This window comes from Gymnoscopelus microlampas (assembly GCF_963454915.1).
Source record: "Gymnoscopelus microlampas genome assembly, chromosome: 21".
Lineage (NCBI taxonomy): Eukaryota > Metazoa > Chordata > Actinopteri > Myctophiformes > Myctophidae > Gymnoscopelus > Gymnoscopelus microlampas.
The window spans coordinates 40525408-40531407 of record NC_139958.1 but is presented as its reverse complement, the minus strand read 5'-3'; the positions used below and the strand labels follow the sequence as shown (position 1 = coordinate 40531407).

At 41.3% G+C, this 6000-nt stretch overlaps 1 protein-coding gene across 1 annotated transcript in view; it reads left to right on the top strand.

Annotated features, from left to right (window-relative positions):
• The window catches only part of LOC311037997 (extracellular calcium-sensing receptor-like), a gene marked incomplete at both ends in the record, with an annotated part of 37644 nt that overhangs the window by 24689 nt on the left and 6955 nt on the right, over positions 1-6000 (top strand). The gene's annotated exons all lie outside the window — the stretch shown is intronic.

Genomic DNA, 6000 nt, shown 5'->3' with positions numbered 1-6000 from the left:
TTTACTATACACTACTTACAATATAAGCACAGATGGACTTGAGGAGGTGTAGTACAAGAATCAATATATCAACCAATAACTCATACTAAATATCAACAACATTTTAGAAACAGGAACTCCAACTCTGTGAACCCCTCTTTGCAGACATTATTGTAATATTTAATGTCCTGTTTATTGTAGGCCTATACAATAAGTGTCATGAAGCATCAGGGCATTAATCCACACGTTGTGATGCATTGTGAGCTTGGAGATCCATTGTTAGCTTTTAGGAATTTAGCCCCATTTGAAACCTCTCCCTCAGCAGCGATTGGAGCTCAGCTGTTCAGACACCTAACACCTAACTTTGTTTGGACAAAACTACTAACTCCACTTGAGCTGGATTTGGGTAAAGAGGTGATAATATATGACACATATATCTGACAATATATAAAGTCACTATACCAACTTTGATGATGCAGTAATGCTTTTTTCTTTTTAATATAATGATTTCTTCATTTCCTGAAAAACTTATATTTTGTTTTTTTAAATTCCTGAAATGATGCTAGTTAGAGTTAGTTGGTTGCTGCTGGACAGCAGAGATATATTATATTCATTATTGTAATAAAATGTTACATTATAATGTGATAAATTATAATAATATTATAATGTATATGATATATTATACTATAATAAAATGTGTATTAATTATTATATTAATAATGTTATATGTTGTTTTATTGTATAACGTGATAAAGAATGTTTTCTGTGGAATGTTGCGTGCTGGTGGTATGAAGAAGTTATCCCATGCACCCGCCATGTCTTAAGGCGCAGTGTGAAGGCCTTTGCAGACAGGGTGCCATTTTTCGCACGAAAAAAACGGACAATATCATTTGTTCTCAATGACCTCATGCACACCGGCTCCGAATTTACCATGCGGCGATGCAATGCTGCGATGCGATATAATATATCACAATATATTGGATTGTGACCCCTGTATAGACCCCGTATCGCCAACTTGTTGCCAGTAAACCATTTTTGTATTCTGTTTATTACACATTTTATGCTTTTATGCCTGATTTTGAAATATTTATTTTAATTTATCTAATTGTGTTTGTGGTAGCAAAAATAACAGTCAATGAATGTCATCCCTTGTGTCCCCAAGAGGAACAAGTTGTTTGCGAGCTCTTGCACCTGGAAAATTACCAGTGAATCAAACACTCAACTAGAGAATGATGCAATCTCTCAGCTTTCGTTGCAAAAAGTGGGTGTAAACAATTAAGAGAAAAAAAAAGAAAACTGCCTTGCCGAACCAATCCAAAGTCTTTAGGGCGGTCCTTCCTATTGGGGTAGTGAAATGATTGGTTTCTAAAAGAGTGGGCGTGGCTTTGTGTTCTCGCCGGCGTACTTGCTACTACCTTGCATTCAGAAGTGTCCAGACGTGTCGATAGGGCAGGCAGACATCTCTGATCATGTGGCAACACCAGATTATACCCAGGTGGGTATAATTTAATGTGAGCTGGGCAAGCAAAGGCAGGTGTGTTTACCAGTGATGCCATCTGGCCCAGGGGTGATGAAATAGTGTCTCAACAGGTGCAATGTTGGAAAATAATTAATGTCCTGTCCAATTAAATGAGTCACAGGAGATTGTTTCAAAACATGCTAACATGAATTAACAAAGGACACAGGGCTGCTACTAGCTAGATCTATTGTACAGTGTCATAATACAGAAAGGGATGAGCAACAATACATGACAAATATGGATACAAAATAACCCAAATGTAGATATAACAAAATAAACAGTATTGTAATGACCAGTGGATTTCCTATAACAATTAGTCATGATGACTGTTATGAAGACTCAAACCCAACACCAAACCTCTACCACATCGATGTGACACATACACATTGATTGATGAACAGACTGGGAAGCTAGACAGCCCCCACCTGACATGTTCTACTGTCCCCAGTAACCCATCTCACCCAACACAAGTCCGTTATTGTCACCACCAGGCCGAAAGGCATGGCGAGAGAGTATGTTTTACCCCCTGTCCGTCCGTCCGTCCGTCCGTCCGTCCGTCCGTCCGTCCGTGTGTGTGTCCTGTCCGTGTGTGTGTCCTGTCCGTGTGTTACCAGCTAATCTCCGGCACCATTGGCCCGCTTGCTGCGAAACTGCGCACACACACTCCCTCGATACCAATTCAGAACCTCTGCCCCAAATGTTTCACATGGGCCTGTTATAGTGCCACCAGGAGGCCGATTTGTGCAAAACCCATTTTTTGACATATTACTCCTACAGATTTTATCCAAACGTCATGCAAATCGGTACACAGTATCTCTATAGTCATGTGATCAACCCGGATCTGTCCGATTTCCCATATTCCATCCTGATTGGCTAAGGTTGGCTTCCAAAGTTTGCAGGATTGGTCTGTTTTAAACAAAATGCCTCGAATCATGAACGCAGCTTGCAATTTCCGTGTACCGATTTGCATGACGTTTGGATAAAATCTGTAGGAGTAATATCAAAAAATGGGTTTTGCACAAATCGGCCTCCTGGTAGCACTATAACCGGCCGATGTGAATCATTTGGGGCAGAGGTTCTGAACATCCAGCGAGTGTGTGTGCACAGTTTCGCAGCGACCGGGCCAACAGTGCCGGATATTAGCTGGTCGCGGACGGACGCACAGGGTGCAAAATATACTCTCTCGCCATGCCTTTCGGCCTGGCAGAGACAATAAATAAATAAATTCATAAAGACGTGATGGAAACTCCGGGTCACAAAGGTGTCTCTGTAAGTGAAGATAAAGTGAATCCATGTATTCCAGAGAGTATATATATTCTACTCAGATTAATCTTTGCTGGTCAAGAGCAAGAGGCACTAGTGGATGACAACTCTGAAAATAATGAAGAGTTCTGAGTGTAGCACAGGATCTAGTTTACTGTGTCATGGTGGTGGCAGGACATGGACTCCCAAACAGGTCTAAATAAGTCTGTGAACTCTCAGAGCAGACCATTCGATTTTCAGAGACATTTGTCTGCAGAATAAATGTGCATAACAGACTCTATTGATGCAGCAAGGCATATATTGTTCCCCAAGACTGGTAAACCAGATAGCAATGTCGCTGACAAGTGATGCTCTCCATTTCCTTTTAATGTAAGTACACTATCAAACAATGATTTGGAGAAAAAAACCCTGAGCTTCCTGCGCCTGTGGACATGGGATGGAAACATGGTGATTCAGGACTACAATCCATTCTGATGTCATTGAGTCCGATCCCAGAAAGTTGCCTTGAAATTATTTTTGTCTGCATGCCAGAAGCAATGCACAACACACAAATGCCGGAAATCTGGGTTACAATGCACATCAATGTATACATGTCAGCAACAGAGTATTGATCAACCTCCTTGTGTGAATGTGGTCTAGTGACTAGACTTTCATCCAACAATAGCCTATATGGTAAAGGTCCTGGGGCTTGTGATTGATTGATTGATTGATTGATTGATTGATTGATTGTGTCCCCTTGTGCCCTGTGATTCCTCTCCTCTATGCCTGCCTACCTACCTGCTATTGTGTCGTCGTCGTCGTCGTCGTCCCCCATGGTCATTTTTCCCTTCATTAAAGTGCCCCTAAAATCGGTATTCAGTGTCGGAGTGTCTCAGAGTCATGCATTTTGGTCTTACCACCTAAAGTAGTACCATTCTAACCACTAGAGCACGTCACAAGCACACTAATCACTGAGCTAAAGCACCTTCCTTGCCCAGAGTACTGTGCCCTTGGTCACCCAGAACACATTTATGTCTATGAAGTGTCATCATTTTAGGCAGGGGCAGCCTTAAAGGGCAAGACCACTTTGGTCGAGGTTTGGGTTGTGTAGTTACCTTGCCATGATGTAACTCCAAAGGTGGACAAGAAAACATTTAAAAAATAATCTCCATTGTCTATAAATTGATCATTCAAAATGCTCCCCCATGGACTTACATTGTACGGCAAGACCACTTTGCGGGCTCTTTTTCAGCCAGTAAACGAATGCAAACAAACCTGTTTCCTTGGCTGTGTGTTTTCCACTTCCTGTCGATTTCATTGGATATCATTGGTCATCTGACCAGTTTCATTGGATTTCATTAGATCAAATCGACAGGAAGTGGAAAACACACAGCCTAGGAAACAGGTGAATAGAACATCACAAAACCCATTGCTGTTTTCTTTTTTTTTTTTATAAAAAAGGCAACTTCCTGTTGATTTTATATTTTTAGGAAGAAATCCGGACTGGATCCATGGATCTGGATCTGGATCTTCAAATAATAAAATCAACAGGAAGTTTGACATTTTAGTTTTAAAAAACAAACAGTACAGGGTTTTGTGATGTTCTATACTGTCAGAATCAGCTTTGTTTGCATTTATTTACTGGCTGAAAAAGAGACCGCAGAGTGGTCTTGCCGTAAAGTCAATGAGGAGCATATTTTATTTTGAATGATCAATTTCTAGTCATCAATGGAGATTCTTTTTGTCATTTCTTGTCCACTTTTGGAGTTACATCATGGCAAGGTAACTACACAACCCAAACCTCTACCAACGTAGTCTTGCCTTTTAAGAGCTTGACGTTCCAACAAGCTAAACTAATTAGAATGGAAAATAATCATCACCATACCCTTGACATATTCTGTTGATACAGGCTTTGAAGGCTATAAGGGTTATGTATGTGAATAATGTTGATGTGATTTCACTGTCTATTGAGCTGCTTTCTGCGAGTGACAAATGCTGCTGGTGGGAACGGTTCTGTAAATATCTGAATTGTGTTTGCCTGGTTACAGAGTTATTAAAGAAACAGTTCAAGAATGGTGCAAAATTGGCAATTTAACTTGGGAACCAGTTTTTTTTTGGATTCAGCACCCTTGAATTATGTTAGTCGAGTTCCCCAAAATGCCTAGTCTAACCTCTTACAGAAGGCTTTTTTTCTGAAATCCCACTGGTCTAGCACTGGAAGTGGAAGACACACAGAGGGGAACAGTCAAAGACGGAGGGATGGACAAACACATGGCCTCATTGAATGGTCCAGCACTACCACCTAGTGGGAAAAAGAGTGAATTGTAAGTGTCCTTACAGTGGTCTTACAGTAGTTGTAATTATCTCCGCCAGGCCGGAATGGCTGGAGGAGTGTGTGTGTGTGTGTGTGTGTGTGTGTGTGTGTGTGTGTGTGTGTGTGTGTGTGTGTGTGTGTGTGTGTGTGTGTGTGTGTGTGTGTGTGTGTGTGTGTGTGTGTGTGTGTGTGTGTGTGTGTGTGTGTGTGTGTGTGTGTGTGTGTCAGTAGGCCAAGGAAGATTCAATATTTCAATATTTCAAATCACAGGCGGCTTCACATTTGGGCCTATAGCTATGGCACCATAAGTTTTACAAGACCCCCCCCCCCCCACAGATAAGGCACAAATGGTTGCGTGCAGTCATGCGAGAATTGATATTTGATACTCCATTCTGTTTGCCTTATACTTTTCTTCACAAATGTGTGGACGGGACCTGGTTCTTACAAAATATGCCCTATATCATGAACGCAACAGCCAATCGTAGCCAAATTAGAATCACATGTTGAGGGGCCTCTATAGAGCGCACATTCAAAACCACTTTCACTTCTGCCCGTAGGGGGCACCATGAATGTGAACAGTTGCACAATCAGTTGTAAAAACTGTATTTTCCCTGCAGCTTCTCCTGATCCTGATGGCTGCACCCAATGACTGACACAGCTCTACATGTAGGTAAGGCCACTAGGCCTGTCAGAGATCTGCGCCTTGAGGAGCAAACAAACCTTTCTAATTTTACACTTGTGAAAGGCTGTGTGTGTTTGCATGCAAAACAGATCTAATCATTTTACGATGATGCCCTGAAATGAATACATCATTTTCTAAAATCCATTATGCAGTCCATGAACTACAGGGGGTGAACAGTTACCAATGTAGCCATGATGAGATAGTGCCATTGACACATTACAGGACCCACACTACATTGTTTTGATATGACACGATTGTTAATGT